This window comes from Chlamydotis macqueenii, chromosome 2 (assembly GCF_036417535.1).
Source record: "Chlamydotis macqueenii isolate bChlMac1 chromosome 2, bChlMac1.mat, whole genome shotgun sequence".
Taxonomy (NCBI): domain Eukaryota; kingdom Metazoa; phylum Chordata; class Aves; order Otidiformes; family Otididae; genus Chlamydotis; species Chlamydotis macqueenii.
The window spans coordinates 40402467-40420095 of NC_141557.1; the positions used below are offsets into that span (position 1 = coordinate 40402467).

Consider the following 17629-nt stretch of genomic DNA (forward strand, 5'->3'; position numbering starts at 1 on the left):
TTCTTTTTAATTTGCCATCTAGCTTTTAAATTTTTAGGGTTTCCTGTTTTTAAACTTTTCTCCCCAACCAAAGGGCTAAAAATTGCTTTGCAAAGGGCAGAATATGAGATTCTTGTGTAATCAAGGGCTGAGTCAAAAGCTGTAACAGAAGATGGAATTATTTCCAAGCTCAAAATAAGGTTAAAGTGGGCAAAAATAAAATTGAGTCTTTTTATTTTCCTGTGGGTTCGTTACTGTATATAGCGTTAAAACCTGTGGTGTTCCTTCCAGCTAAGAGCTGGAGTGGTAAAGGGGCCATGTGTTACCATTTCAGACACATTTATTTCAGATGTGTTGGATGCTCTTTGCTTACGTCTCTGAAAGATTGACTTCTGCTAGTGTCTACTCCAAATTATGCAGAGATGCCTGTAGGAGGTCAGATGGATGGATGATGGAAGTGTAAAGAAAAGCAAATAAATATTTGCTCATGTGTCCTAGAGAGCAGGTGAAGAGCAAGATACACTGCAAAGCTGCGTTGGGATTGAGAAACTGGCAATAACTATACGCTCATTTGTGGTCACCTCTGTTTGGAGGGATACAGTCAACCTGAAAGCTGGCCACTTTCCAGTAGTGATTTGAAATTCAGAAATTTACTACTTCTGTCCTCTCCATCTTTTTCTTTCCCTTAGACTGTTTTACAGATGCTGTCATACAGGAGTTTAAGCTGACCAAATGTGTAATAGGAACACTGAAAACAGTTACCCATAATATATTACCATGTGCAACAAGTTATCATACTGAGAACAGGAGGTTATTCTTCCCTTCAGTTCTTCTCAGTTAGTAGCCATAAGCATTGTCATGACTGTAGTAAATAAAACAATTGTATGACATTTCATTTTCAAGCATTCTCCTTAATTACAAAGTAGTTCTGGATTTTGTTACTGCTTCATGTTACAATTTTCCTATGATTTTTTGAGGAATTAATTCAATTTCTTAATTTGTATTGTGAATTCCCCTCTTTTGAGGAGCTGATGGCAGGTGGCTGTGAACTGCTGAGTCATTTTTGCCGTCCTTTGAGATTGCCTGTTTCGTGTTAGGTACTTTTTATATTAAAAAGTGAACTTTGAATGTTAGTGATGTACAACAGAAGGCTTGCAAAACCTTACAAGTTTTTACTTTTCAGCATATTGCCTAATGTATTACAGCTTGTTCTGGTTGTACTGCCTGTCCCATTATTTTTTAACAGCATTTTATCATTAACAAATTATTAGTTCCGTGCCATCCAGATTGAACATGATAGATAGATAGATAGATAGATAGACAGACAGACAGATAGATGGATGATAGATAGATAGAGATATACATCACTGGTATATATATCACTGAGATACATATCACTGAGCTATATCACATGTATATGTATGTGTGTATATATATAGAAAAATCCCTATCTGTGCTTTCCTCTCTATCAGCTCGGAGTAATTTTCTAATCCCTTGATTCTCTCTTCATCTAACTAGTCTGCCCCTTTCTAGAGGCAGAAACTCAACAGGGGTCTCGATTTGATAAGCAACTCTGAACTCTTTGTTCACCATTCATCACCCAGCGGCAGACCAGGTCAAATGGAAAGGCAACATTGAATCTCCCACAAACATAAACACTTGGGATGGGTGCGTTTTCTACCCCCAGCCTCTCTGAAGGGAAGTATCAAGTATCGGTTACCCCCTAGCCTTACATTTATGCAAATCTTCATTAGAACAACAAATAGCAGTAAGAATGGCAGCTAATTAACCCTCAGCCATACACAGTGATTAAACAGAGCTGGAGCACAGCTGCAGCTTCATTGGCAAGCGCTGCTATTCTTCTCCAGCAGGCTGAGCAAATGAAAAGAGGTATTTGCTCCCGCCGCTCCTGTCATTCACGCAGTAATCTACAAAAGCCACGGAGAGAGTCTCTTTCCTCCGCGGTTATACATCACCGCCCTTTGTTCCCTATCACTCCAGGCAGGAGCGAGTTTGTCCTTTTTAAACAACTAATGCAATCCTTTACTCATAAGCTGTCTCAGGCCCTTCAGTCCTGATTATTATTAATCGTCTCTATTTTGCTTGGCAGTATCAGCCAGTAAACTGTGTTAATGAAATGTCTGAATTTTGTAACAGCTGGCTGACTTTTTCGTAGGGGGAAGGGGTGCTGCTGGGTTTGTGTATGAGCAAACATGTGTGAATTATCTGGGAGTGCGAGCGCGCCAACTGGAATGGTATCAGAGAGATGGGAGAGATGGTGGGATACACTAGCGCTCAATCCAGGGATTCATATTTTTCTTTAAGGTGGTACTGTGGGGCACAGCACTCATCTCTTTCTACAAAGCCCCAGTCCTATAAATGTTTTGGCATGTGCATGAGCAACCCTACAAAACCTGATAGACATACTCATCTGCATGAAACCGAGTACGTAAGTGCTTGTAGGCTCTGTGCTGTAGCGCTGAAAATATTTACTTCCAGTGTTAGCTGCTAGGGCTTCCCTACTTGGGCAGTTAGTTATTTCAGAGTAACTCCATGTGTGGACACTCCCCTCTGAAAATGTATTAAGTCACAAAAAACTGTCTTACTTGGAGTAAAAGTCAACTGTACTTGAAGTATTCAAGCGGAGCCGGGGCAGTGTAAATTTCCACACTGCCTTAATCCAAAGGAGTTGCATGTGTGGATGGTCCCTGAGGTTTTGTATTTTCACTGAGTTTTTCAAGATTGAAAAGAAATTAATTATTTTTGTATTTAGAGAGCTGGTGATGCTGATCTGGGTTGAAATGCTTGCTGTTCTTGTTGGTCATTGTCTCTTCAGGTCTGCCAAAGGTTCTTGAGCCCCAGGAAAATTCTTATTTTCAAATGCTTCAGAGAAAATAAATGGAAACGCCGATGAGACAGTGCTGGAACTTTTTTCTTCACGTGGCCTCCTTTTTCACACATTCAAAGTCTGAACTTGGCTGCTCTGATTATTCCTGATGTCTGAACACTCTAATGTAAAATCACGTCTGCTTAATAACACACGGCTAAGCCTTGATAGGGACATCAGAACAAAACCTGCTCCATCACCCTCACACCAGCCTCTTCACTTCTGGTGTCATCCTCTACATCAAGCTCCTTACCATTTTTTCCACACACAAGTTCCATGACCAGTGGGAATTTTATCCCTCACTCGTACCATTGGCATTCCCTACCCGAATGCTTCGGTGCTGCTCCTGCGATGCAGATGTGCACAGTAGTGCAAGCAGAGGACAACAGGGGCAGCCTGAGACGCGAAGCAGCCACAGCGTTGCTTTCCCACAAATGTGCCTGGTTAGGCTGAGTACTTGGCTGGATGCTGAAACCTAAAAAACTGCTGAGGGGCTCTACAGAGCCTCGCTTGCTTTGCTTTTCAGAAGCCATTGCCTGATTTCTAGCCTGAACTGATGCATGGGAATTTTATACCCACTTGTTTCTAAGCAACTCTTATCATATAGCTTAAGTAACAGCTTTTCCTTTTGTCATCCCATTGTATTAATGAAGAACCATCCTCTTTCCTCCTGGTCTTGATTTGCTGCACACCACCCAGACCTGTGTCTGTTAGTTTCCTTCCATAAGACAGGCTTTCCATTCCCCTGCTCATCCTCGCAGCCCCCTCCTGCCCCTCCATCCTCCCTCAACGTGCCTGACTCATATGGAGTTCATCAGGGCATAAAGCACTAAAGCACAACTAGACAGGCTAACCTGCTCATCATCACCATCATCTAGTTTGAAATCTTTACTGCTCCCCGTTGGATGCCCCTATCTCACTGGCAGCCCTGTCAAAGGTTTGGGTTTTTTTCTGAGCCCTGTGATTTTTACTGTTTGTCTACTTTCTAACCCAATTTAGTGAAATGATGGAGAAAGGAAAAGGAAAAGAGGAAAGGAAAAAAGGAAAAGGGGGGGGAAAGAAAAGGAAGGAAAAGAGAGCAAAAGAAAGAAAAAGCTTTTGCTACAAAAGGACCTTAACCTCTCGCAAAGGAAATGCCAGCAATCAACTGACAGCAGTAACAACTTCACCTCGGTGAGCAGTGGCCAGCTTAGTTGATCTGACTGTGCTCTCAGATACTTCAGTGGCACATTATATTAGCAGCGTAAAGCTGCTTGTCTCTTGTTATCCTTTAAACCCACCAGCGAGTGTGAGACAGTTTGTGCAGCACTACATGTAAAGTTTGGTATTAATGCAGTTTGGGATTGAAGTGTACATGTCCTCACAGTAAATGTACTTCTAAGAGTAAATGAGTTGGACAGATACCGCTACATTACTTTGATGTGAGCCTCATCAATTTTTATAGAAGTTGTAGTTGCTCAGCACGTCTGAAAAGTAGACTGCTTCTGTTAAAAAAACTGCAACACGTATTGTGGTTTTCAAATATAATGTACCTCAGTTAGAAATATATATGCTGGTGTTTTACAAGTACTTCCATGAATCATGAATTTACTGGCTGGTTTCATACTTTGTTAACCCACATTAACTAACGTGGCTGTGCATTTTAATGACTTACATTCATCTAAGCATAGATAAACAAAGTCAAACAAGATCCCAAGATTGTGAGGATCTTTATTTGTCTCACTAAGGGACATGAGACATGCTTTCAAGCTTTCTTTGCATGAGTCATCCTTATGCTTTCCCTTTATCTTCCCCAGAAACTTCATTGTTTTCATCACAGAGTAGGTATAACTGGCAACTTGGAGTAACATAGTATTGTTGGTTTTCTATTGCAATTACAAGTTATCCATGTGGTTTGGCATGATTTAAGTTTGCCTAAATTTTCTGCCAAAAAAATATTAACAGCCTTACCTGCACCTGCATGAGGGTGCTGGCATTTAGGAAACTTCAGAGATGGGATGCCGTTATTACGATATTCTTTTTCCTTTTTCTTTTTTTTTTTCCCTTGTAATTTTCCTAAAGATTTGTAAGGTTCTATACTCTTACTGCTGAGAGTATACAATCCCAGTTCTGTCATCCTTTGCAGGAAAGTATTCAATAGTGTAATTTAATGCATATCTTTGATCCTCAATGGGATCTGAAACAGCACTTTGGAGAGTGAGTTCTCAACATAAGCATAAAAGCCTTAAAAGCCTGAACGGTATTTGCCCTGCTACAAAGCTGCTAGAATTGCTGCTGTCTGTTTCTAGGACCTTTGAGAAATAGGAGTAGCTGGGGAGATTTAAGTCAGACAGCATGCGAGGGGAAGAACTGAATTAGCATACTGCCTCAATTTCTCAGCCCGTTTCCCTTTCAGGCAGTGGTGTACACTTTTGGAGGGAAGTTGGTGCAATCACACTGCCCCATCCCTCTGCAGGTTTGCCTTCAGCAGCCTTCCCCAAAGCTCGCTGTCGGAATCGCTCCAGCTGGGGTGCGTACCTGCACACCTAGCAGGAGGCCCCAGGGTACAGGCGCAAGTGCAACGTGAATAGATCTGGTGTTTAGAAAGTTTTTAACATCTCCATTGTCCTGGTTTTGGCAGGGATGAAGTTAGTTTTCCTCCACAACATCTATATTTTGCATTTGCATTAGTATTTGGGAAATCTAAGCTTCATCCAAATGCTTGTTTGTAGCAATTCCTTAATCTCTACCAATTAGTGCAATATATTGGCAGGTAAATATAGATAGGCCATGTAAGGAAGTTCCTTGCCGCACTGCCAGGAGCTCCTGCATGGAATTGTCTTCTGCAGCCCCGCCAGGCAAAGGGAAGTAGGTTCATTTGAACCTTCTCAGGAAAGCTCATCTCCTGCTGGAAGATGGAGCCAGGCTGCCAGCCTTCAACGTGACACCCACTGACATGCTCCATTATCCTGACTTGGCACTGGAGTGATCATCTGCAATACAGGGGCATTAACATCCAAAATTGCCACATCCACTTGCAAAGCGAGCGTATGTCAACGCATTAGGTTCCACAGGAATAGCTCTGTTTTTTCAGCCGATAAGCTCCAGCCATACTGGCATGGATTTAAATTCACTAATAGATGTCCACTGTATCAATAAAAAAGATCTATTTTCAGAATTACTGTGAGATCTGAAAGCACTAGCCTGTCCAAAAAAAAAAAAAAGTTTAAAAATAAATTTAAGGCAGCTTAATAATGGAAAATGTAACATAGCTGTAAAAATAAAATCCGTTCCACACTGGAGCATTTGGCTCTGAGTGAGGGTTTGGCTGACTTGTGGCCGCAACTCTGCTGTTTGGCTTCCATGTTTGAACTTTAAAATAGCTACCCAGCCCTGGGTAATGAAGAACAGGTCCGTGCCCCTCGCCACTCAGCAGACTGGATGTATCTTTCTTTCTCTCTGTTCTTCTATAGATCTCTGTCTAACAAGAAGCATGTATGATGTTGCTCCTCATCCGGAGCTTCTCCGTAGCAGAGGCTGGGCTGCTTTCTGTCAGTGCTGGTTCATATCAGATGTTCCTCCTGCAATTTTTTAGACTTCCCAATTATCATTCCTTCTTTTCCCCTCACCCTCACTTGTGAAGTGAATTTAGAAACTCTGGATGACAGCAAGTTCAAGGAATGAGCCACTTCTCATTTTCCTCATTCTTGTAATTTTTTTCCTTAAAGCCGTAATCTGCACATCTTGCTCCTATCAAAAAACTTTGCGTCAGAATCCAGCCTGATTTTTCTCCTTCCTGTTTAGCAGCTTAACAGTTTTGTTTAGTTTATCAAAAAGGACTCCTAGTCTTTCCTGTGCCCAAATATATTCTGTACCAGTTTGTAATGAAATTTTGTTTCCTTTTAGAACATTTTTCTTAAGGCATATAGAAAGGACAGGAAAATCATAAATACTGCTTCTGTCATAATCCAGAACATATTTGAATAGATTTGTCAAATATGATTAATATTCTGGAAAATGACTGAAATGCTTAGAAGTTGGCAAAACAGTATTTAATCTGTCCAATTTTTTTGAGGCTGGCTAAATGCTGCTACTTTGAGTCTTCTCTGGCACCCACAGGCTACCAGGTGCTGCAGAGTCACAGCACAGTACTATCAGACATACAACAAAAATAATCTCGTTTTGCCATATATCCTTTTTGTACACAGCAGAGGGTCATGTAAACAATGAAATTGCTCTGTTGTCTGAGATTATTTATATTCTTTAGCTTGGAGCTGTTTTCCCTTTTCTTCAGAGTTTGTATACTGTGCTGTCAGGAAACGAGGAGGTTTCTGGGCTGTTTCAGCACAATGGAAAATGCTCTCTTTGTATCTGGAGCAGGAAAATATTCTGTGCCGTGTCACTCAAGCATGGCAACAAGTAAGAGACAGTAAACAAAAGTTAGAGTGGCAAGGAATCAATTCACGTAGTAATGTTTTTTGGTTTTTTTCTAAGTTGCAACATAACCTTTCTGTCCCTTTTAGAATCTCTGCCTTGGGTTGTCTCCAGATGAAATGAGCTCGCTCCAAAGCCTTTTGCTAGCAAATGCAAAATGTAGTGTGTGGTTGCTCGCTATCTTGGTGCTGCTGGACTGGGAGCAGAGTGGATGGGTGCATGTGGCTATTTTTCCTAAAGGCCATCATAATAAGTTGTCCAAAAGGTTCACAAAAGGAAAATGCAGCACAAAACTGATGGGTTTTGTTCTGCTCTCAGTGAATGCAGAATGACATGGTCAAGGGCAGGATTGCCTTGGGAAAAACCCGTCACCATCAACTCATTCATATGAGCAAAACAATCCCATCAATTGCAAGGAGTTCTTTTGGCCAGAAAGTACCTATTTATCTTTAAATACTGTATGTTCCCCTGCCAGTTCTGCGGAACATACTATATATTTATTGAAGTAATATGTCTATATTTGGACTGATCGTTTCTTATAGTCTACTCCTTTTAAAAGATACTCGACTATACTATCTGTACCCTACCATAGTATGTGTACTATACTAATTGCTGTTCTGTAGTTTTAATCACAGTTTCTCATATTCTGAGCTGGACACACAGTACCAATATGTTAAATTGGCATCTAAACATGCCAGCAGACAGCTGGCAGGGTTTTTGGTACTTCCCATGGGATTTAGGCATCCAAAGTCCCACTAGAAGTCTCTCTGCACTGCCAGGAAGACTTTCTATACATTTGGTCTTTAAATATTTGCAGACACATACACCTATATGTCTTAAACTCTCTGGACGTGATCTAGAAACATGAAATTAAACATATGTAAATGCAAGCAATGCAGCAGCAGATTATGAAAATTACAGATAGATAAGCATTGAAAGAGAATTCATTTTCTTTGCCATAAAGAGCTGATGAAACTGTTACAGGATTTTGTTCTTATCAGTTGACTACGTCCCCTCAACATGAACCCATGACTGGGGATTATTATAACAGCAGGAAAAACATTTGTGAACTGTCATCCCTTTAGTAGTTCTCAGGAAAATATGTCTTGGAATATCTCCTAATTATGTGTGCAGGGGGAGGAGGCTTGGATTGGGATTAGTATTTATGTTGGCCTAAACCTTTGCTCTTTTTGGTTGCACATTGACAATACCTTATGAGTAGAAGAGCATTGTTCGTGAGCATAGAGGCTTTTCATGTGTTTAAATTTAGACTATTCAAAGTTCACAAGACATCATTAAAAAGATTAAACAACTATAGAAGTAAGATTGTTTAGAAATATCTAGTTTTAAACCCCCCATTATGGTTTCAGAGTCTACAGTCTGTTTAAATCATTTTTTCTCTGAAAAGTGTCTGGAGGTATTTACGTAAGAAAATTGGTGGGTTTATGTAGTCTAGAAAGTGAATGGTAGAGATTACTTTTTAAAAATAAAATGTGCAATCCAAATTTTTTGGTATCCAGTGCATAAAGCAGTCACTAGCTGCAGCTCCAGATACCAGTCACACATGCCCTTATACTATTCTTTTTTTATCTGATGTATCTGTAACTCTACAAAGAATAATCACTAGAAGAAGGAGTGTAGCCATTCTGTAGCAGAAAACCAGTACTACTCAGTTCAGTGAGGTATGTTGTCTGTAACTGCTCATTGCTTAGTGAAAACTGAAAAATTCCCTCAAACCACTTTGCTCATACAGTAATGTACTGGAAAGGAAATCCCGTCACAACCACAGCTAACGATCAGATTATGTGTTGAAGCATGAGCAGTAATAGCCTTTGCAATGATAACTGTGGTGCCATGACTAGTGTGTTTTCTAATTCTTTTTTTAATTTTTCCTAAATTACCTTCTAATTTTGCTACACTATATTGTTGGATGTGTTTAACTGTTTGGTGTATGAAGCACCTACTTCCCTTTAACTTTTGCTAAATGTGTTGGAGTTTTGTTTGTGTACTTTTTTTACTATGGAAAAGAAAAGCAAGACCACTTGTTTTCATAATCTTCTTTACAAAATTACATGTCACATCTTATTTTGTCTTTTTTTTTTCAGAAGAAATAAGCTTAGATTTCAACCATACCTTAAATGAGAAAGGTTTGACCATTCTGCTAATGATTTCTTGTCCTTTTCAATAAGTTTTCTACTCCTTGGTTTTTTTTGTTTAAGACGAGGTGAGAAAATTTGAACTTCAGAGCACCCAACCATCAGTTTGTTAAATGGCATCTGATTAAATTAGAGATTGACTAAAACTCAAATCAGTAAAGAGGCTTTGTACATCTGTGTCAAGAAATAAATGTAAAGGGATGTAGTTGGCAATCATGAGAGAAAAAAGTCTTGTCACTACCGTTAACTGTTCCTAATTTTTATTATTCCTTAGAAGGGGCTTCTAGAACATACAAAATTTAGTCTTATCACAAATGGAAGTAAAGCTGGAAAAAATACACCTGGCATTTTGATTTTTTTTTTACATTAACCTTATAAAAGCTACATGATAAATAAATATACAGGGGTTTTAAAAGTTTGTGCACTTCTGCTCAAGAAATATGGGGTTTCTATGAACTTTACCTTAACCATCATTAAATTAAAAGTACTTGGGAAAACACGAGTGATGGATGCTACAAATACAAAAGGTTACAATTCATTTTCCTTCCAATAAACATGTGTAATTAAAAATAGTACCAGTGAAGGTTTCCTATGGCCATTACCTCAGAGAGAAGACAGGTAATTTAGTGCATACACATAATAAATCTTTATGTGAACCGAGACCAGAATAAGTCAGCAATGTTAAATGTTTAAAAATGTAAAGTATTTAAATAAGGCTATTAGTTATTTCTCATGTATAAAATATAGAATCCTAGCTTAATTTGAATGAATTCCAAGATACAAAGGAAACAGCCTTTTCTTTCAAAATACACTGTGATAATTTATAGTCATTACATGTGTTTTCTTTGTTTCATGCAAGTTTTGCCTAGCCAATACAGACATGTCCTTAATTACATTGGAATCTTTTGAACAAAGTAGATACAACACTTCTGGGCTTAATCAATTCTAATGGATGTATTTTCTCACTAATAGCACTGTATATATTTAAGTGAAAAATAATTAAAAATATTAAATCAATAAATTTAAACATCACATTTTACTTGTATACCTACACTTACTTCTCTATTTTTATAATAATTTAATCTAATATTTATTATTCCCAGTTAGTACAAATAACTTAAGTCTCAACTGGAATAAACTGGCATCAGTCTCACTGAATTTTTGTACCCCAAATTTTTCATTTAGACTTTGTTGCATTTCACTAAGTAGGGTTTTTGGTTTGGGTTTTTTTTCCCGTCTACCTTTTTTAACATGAAGGCAAGGACAGATTTTCAAATTTCTTGCCATGTGTTTCTAACTGCCTATGAACCATCTTTAGGACCCTGATTAGCACAACTATTTTTGAGGATGCTTCTTCCTGTTCTTAAAATACAGTTATTCTTGTTTCACCATAGAAATCACACTGCTCCACATTCTTTAAGCTCCTGAAAAGAAGCCTGCTACATTTGACTTCCTAACAGATTCACAACAAGAATGTAGAGTCAGTCCTGAAAAGCAAAATTTATAATCCTGGATATAAGTATGGTTATGTAACCAAATGTTAAATCATTTGGTCTCTCAGTTTCTTGAGTAAGATTTCAGAAATTAGTATTCCTGAGCTGCTCAGTTTCTGCCTTCAGAGATGATTTACATTTCTGCAAGACGTCTCTTTTATTTTGCATGGCTAATTTTGTACATTATTCAGCAGGGGAGAGGGAAACCGTTGTTTGTTTTTTAGTTTTGTAGATTTATCAAGGGCAACAAATAAAACAAATTATATGCAATATGTGTTTCAGAATCCCTATTTCACAGCAAATTAAGTTCAGGTGCATTAACTGGAGTAGCAGGCAGTTACTTAAATAGCAAAATATATGGTGTAATTGTCCCAAATGTAAGGATGGGCTGTACTGTAGCCTTTCACATTCATATGGGATACAGAAATAGAGCTCTGATTAGTAAACTATTTGTAGAATTTTCCATCTGTAAAAGGCTTAGAAAAAGGCCCTCCTATGAAGTGAGGCATTTGCAACTTTAAGATGAATTAGATTTTGGAAAATTCTCAAGGGCTAGAATCCTCATTGTTTCAGTCTTTAGAGTACCAATTAGATAAAGTGGCATGAAAGTAGAAGTTACGGTAAGACACAGTATTATACTAGCAGAAGGAATGCCTTCATGACCTTCCATGTCTTTTCAATCTCTACCTTGTATAGTTTTATTTCTATGGCTCAGTCTTAGGACTTTTTATGCCAACACCCGAAAGCATTTGGCAAAGTGACTATCATTTAGTCAGGCGTGACAATGGAATCAATGTGACCCCTCACACAGGAAGGATAGAATTTCCAAATAAAGTCATTTTATCTGTTACTAAATATGAAATTGTCACCCTCAATATCATAAATTCAATCTTTATTCAGCATTGCCATGTAACTTCATTGCAACTAATCCAGGAGCTAAACCTGCCTACATGATGAATGTTAATTATTTTGTTTAACCTGGTTTTCCTTCTAGGCCTATTAGAACCTGTTCATAATTAAGCCTAATTATATTCATGTTCTGAAATTAATTTAGAAGTGGATAGTCCATTTGGTTACTAAAATGAGGCTATTTTCTCACTCACCTGCTGATACCTCAGTCACTGCCAGAGCTTCCACCACCCTGTTCTCTTCGTGTAATTTTCCCCGTCACCTCAGTGATCAGCCTCCACAAATACTGCCATAACTGGTCTGTACCGATATTCAGGGCAGGATGATGGCACCTTGGTTTTTATACTTTCTTCAGCTACTGTGTGTTGGTACAAGCATCTTCCTTGGATGCCTCTTTTGGTAGGGGAGTATTGCTGCAAATGCTGCAGCACCTGAGGGATCAGAGTTCACCACTCTGGACTGTCAGAAACCTGTCAAGTGTACATGTTAGCAATGAGACTGACTTCAGAGGTCCCTGTCCCATACTCAACTGAGATGGCACCTATTTCCTGCACTTACAGTGCAGTAACATTTTGGGACGCCTTCTCCAGGATAGTATGAACAGCAGATACAGATAGCAATGTAAGGCCCAGTCCCAACATGCGATCGCACAACAGGGCTCAAACGACCCATACTGGCAGTTCAGAAAAGCCCAAAGAAGCCAGCCCCATCAAAGGGTGCATCTTGGCCGTGCCGACAAAAATCCAGGGAGAGACTGTTCAGTAGGGCCTGTTGTGACAGGAGTAGGGGTAACAGTTTCAAAATAGAGGGAGGCAGATTTAGATTAGATATTAGGAAAAAATTTTTTACAATACGAGTTGTAGAACACTGGCACAGGTTGCCCAGAGAGGTGGTGGATGCCCCATCCCTGGAAACGTTCAAGGCCAGGCTGGATGAGGCTCTGAGCAACCTGATCTAGTGAAAGATGTCCCTGCTCCTTGCAGGGGGGTTGACTAGATGACTTTTGAAGGTCCCTTCCAACCCCAACCATTCTATAATTCTATAAATTCTGTAAATTTCCAGGCATTTTCCTTCCACTGCCTCTTGATGCAGACATAAACTTCAACACATCTGCGCCAGACACAGCCTGTGACTTCCTTCCACGTGTTCCCTGGGAGAAAGGGAAGTACAGAGAGGGAATGGAGAGGCCTGGCTATATTTTAGGTTATTATTGGGTAGCAGTAAGAGCTGTGTTAATACAAGGCGCACCTAAGTTCCTATTCCTGTTCCAAGGGATGTTCAGCTTGCCAAGGGATTTCAGGCCCTGGCCTATGAAAAAGAGTCCGTTTGGTCTTTAGCAGGCGTAAAATTCTTCAACAGATCCCCCTTTTGTAAATAAAAGCCTCTTGTATTCTTTTGACATTTTGTATGGGATTCCTAAAAACAGTTTTGGATTTAAATGTGTCAAATTAATAATGAGATTTAATAGGACAAGAAGGAGAAAATCAGATTAAACCAAAATAAGCAGCATTCATAACATATGGCTTTTCTAGTTACTCTAAGGATTAATTGCAATAAAGGAACAAAAGGATAAATTTAAGAGCAGGATTCAGACAACTCCTGTATCTGATCGAAAATGATCCTGATGTGTTTAAGTTGAAGATTTTGGTATTGCTTGCATACAAACCCTTCTGCTAAAAATGAAGATGCCTTCAGGACTCATTTTTCTCTCAGTATCTAAATGTCACCAAAGACCAGACCATGCAGTAACACTTCTTCCCCTCTCTGTCCCCTGAGAATCCACATGGTAAGTGGATCCTATAGGACCTTCTGGTTTTCTTTCAGAGTAATCTACCCTTGGTATATGTGATTATAGGATGTCTGCACAAAGCGTGGTCACAGGGAATGCCTTTACACCCAGTTGCTTTGGGATTAAACTGTTCATTTGGGATGTGTCAGACCCATAGGTCACTCCTTTGCCTGGAGATGATGATTAGTGGGAACTGAGAAGAGAGAAATACAGAAAAAAATGCTTCTTTTTTCTTTAAATGAAAGAAATGCTAAACACACTTGAATTCCCATAGAATAGCTATCCCTCCCTTAGTAAATCTTTGGACAAAAAAAAATATCCACATTTTTTTTTCTGAAAATATAGTTCTGACCCTATGGATACTTGCCAGTTACATTATGGATCTTAGCATTTTGCTTGCTTGACAGCGTTTTGAGATCCGAGTGCTGTGGTTTTCTTAATATCCACTGACAGTCATCTTCCACAAGGTAAAAGTATATTGCTGTAACTTTTTCTGCAAATTTTCTCAAGTCGTGTGCCATGTAATGTCTTTCATATCAAGTTCTTATTTACTAACACCTTTTTATTATTTTTTTCTAATAATAATTACTGTTTCTCAATTGAGTTCATTATTATGAACAGATACATTGCTAATGTATCTGTACTTTTAATTTTGAGATGCATCCAAGCATCAAAGTGAAGTATGTATTTCAGAACTTTAATTGTTCCAGCATGTTGGCACTTCTAATAGGTGCATGTTCTTCCTTAATTAAAAACAACTCTTCAAGATCAGTACACTGTGCCTCGCTGATCCATGATTGCCTCAGCTAAACTCCCAGTCAGACAGTGAAGTTTATAGAAATCCTGCTAAAAACTGAAGACTGCAAAAAACCCTTGCTCTTTAAACAAGAATGATTTCCCTTGGCAAGATACAGAGATGAATCACTGCCAATGCTTTCCTTTAAAAGCCATGTTAATAAAATTGGGCCGGATAATACTCCTCATTTCTGAAACATCTTTTTCTTAGGCAGCTTCATATTTCACACAGATCTGTGGTAGGTAGCCTGACAGCAATCAAATGCAAGTCTGGAGAGAGGAATGAATTTCTCCTTCCATGTATCAAAATGGCTATTTTAGTAAATGGATGTTTTCTAAAATGGATTTGCAGAGTTCTTTTATTTTTTTAAGATGGGCAACATTTTTCTCCAGAGAACAGTTTGGACATTGGAATCAAATCACACATGCCTTAATATTTGTTTAACTTTAATCATCGTACAAAGTAGCAGAAGTCAAATGTGTTTCTGATGATTCTACAGAGCTCAAAATTGAGAGTCAAGTCATGGATATCAAGTGCTTTACAAAACACATCTATACAGCCACATTTACCACAGTATCCAGATTCCTCACAATTTTTATCATGTTTATTCTCAGAATATTCTGGGTGATGGAGAAACATTACTCCAGTTTTACAGATGGGAAACTAAGGCAGCACTGTAAGACCACTTAACTTTCTTGAAGTCATCATGACTTCTTGCAAACCATGAAGACCAAGAAGCACTCTGCAGTTTCACGTCTTGTGAGCGGTATGACCTGACCGCTTCCCTGCCTACCAGCCTAGACATGCCACCTGGCTACACTTTGGCTATACAACAGAACTAAACCTCAGGGTCTTCTGTGCTTTATCTCACCCTGTCTTACTCCTCCTGCACCTACTCTGATTTCTCCCAGGAGAAGGACTTCAGGTGTTTAGCTAGAGAGGTAGCCAAGGACTGGGTGACTGAGCGACCAGGACTATGAGTTGTACGGGTGAGCACAACTTCATAGGAAGCTGGTGCAAAACTGTAAGTCTCCTTTAGCCCTGCATTAGCACAAGGACCACTAGGTCAGCTTTCCTATGTGAGGACAAAAACTTTTGGCAAAGTTAGGCTTTTAAGTTGCACGGTCTCCAAGCTACAGTGTATAGCACAGTTTTTGCTTAGTTCTCTAAATGCAGAGGTGGTTAGTTTAAACATTCAGATCTATTTCCAAAGATTGTGTCTCAAGTTCTTATGTATTTCCTTATTTCCTTTGTTATACCTGGAAAGACGATCCAGGGTTTTATCTGAAACTGAGAAGTGACATAACAAAATCAACCTTTGTTTTTTTGTGATGCCAACACATTTGATCACCTGGTAGCTAAGAAAACTAGGTCAAGGGGTATCTTACTACATTGCTTCTTATTTTATTTTGGTGGGAACAACCCGTGAAGGTCATATGATTGTCCACTTTGACAAAGCCATGTCAACCATGGTAGCCACCCTAATGACGCAATTTCAGCAGGCATATTTTGATGTTTTAGCACACTGATGTAGCCTATATATATTAGAATTTTTCTATTGAGTGTTGAGATGTGACCAACCAAATCTGCAAAACTAGTTCCTTAAATGAGAATCAGAGTTCCTTATGCTCCGTATCATATGATTTCTGCTGTAAACTAATTGCTAAAATGGATGTTAACTTCACTGACTTCTTTCCTAGTAGACATACCTTTCTAGAATTTGGTCCTTTCTCCTCTAACGATTACCTTTTTTCTTTACTGAAACAATAAAAATTTTGTTCTTTTTTTTTTTATACAGTGTTTATTGACCACTTAATCATTTTTCTGTACAGTTTTCAAAGAGTCTCACGGATGGATAAATACTTTCTATATGGATAGTTAGTACTGTGAAGTTAGTCAGAAATAAGTTGCAGTTCAGCTCATGAGGTGTGTAAAGCAATTCAGAGCCCTGCTACCGCCCTTTGTTCTGACTTGAATCACTCTGTTGTTCCAGTTTGTACGCGTGTGTTGATCAGGCTTCCAACCGCGAGGCTAGTTTTATTGCCGCACAAACAGGGATTAGTGCTGCGCTGCACTCGTTTTCACTTGTGCCCTGGTTTTGAGTACTCTTTTCAAAGGTGAAAGGTTAGTGGAGTAATTCAGTGTGCCACTTCACCTGTCTCTGCCTCCAAAGAACTACTTAGCTGTGCATCATTATTAATGATTGCAAGAGAGCAATGCTGCTGCTGTACAATCACTGAAGGATACTATGATGCATTTCACATACCTCATTTTCCACATCGAGACTCACAGTATCCTTGACGTGGTTTTCTAGGAGTTCACTAAGTTTAAAACAGGTGACATGTGGCAAACTATGGAAACTTCCTGAGGCAAAGTGACACTATAAATAAAATTACTCACAAACAATTAATCTCCTCTTAATCTCTTCCTCTCCGAGTATTAAATTGTTCTATGACATATTTCTTATAGCATGTCTGCTTTTGTCTGCAGTTTTCACTGAGCAGTCTTCTTGTAACACTAGCTGTGATGCCACGGAAAACAACATAATAAAATATCACGAGAAACAATTTTTTTTTTTTTAATTAAGTTCACGGATGTTTTTGGTGTACATCAAGCTGTCAGCATTTGCTGTTAAGAAAACTGGTGTTTCAGTGAATTATTAGTTTCTGCTTTTTCCCCTCAATCTTAATTTTTTATTTAGTGTGCCTTTTGGGACCTATTTCTTAAAGGCTGGTGCAATATTAAAAACCACAAAAATTAGATTCAGAAAACTTGGCTTTCACTGCAAGCTAGTATGGCAAAATATACTGTCCTGTACTGCTGTTTGCACTGAAATCACCAAACAAAATGTGGTTATGGAAAATATAAAAAAAAATATTAAAACTTCTATTTTGTAGAGGTTTAACTTCGAAGTAACCAATCCTGCCTGTGCTGCTGTATAAAGATGACTCCAAGGCAACTATCCTATAGACATCATACAGAGCACCTGGATTTTTTCTTTAAAAAAAAGCTCAAAAACCTAAGCACTCCCTTTTTTTTTTAATTCAAAAAGCAACACAGCAGAATATTTAGAAAGAGAGGCAGGCCTAAAAAAAATTTATATTCCATAAACCAAAAACTTCTAAATATATAACAGAAGTCCAAGTAACCAAAAAATTACTTGTTTGGTTTTTTCTGCATTTCACACAGGGTCTCCAAAGAAGGGAG

The 17629-nt window shown here is 38.7% G+C and overlaps 1 protein-coding gene across 1 annotated transcript in view; it reads left to right on the plus strand.

The window, feature by feature from the left end:
- The window catches only part of LOC104482892 (ubiquitin-conjugating enzyme E2 E2), a 214677-nt gene that overhangs the window by 190438 nt on the left and 6610 nt on the right, over positions 1 to 17629 (plus strand). The window lies entirely within an intron of this gene.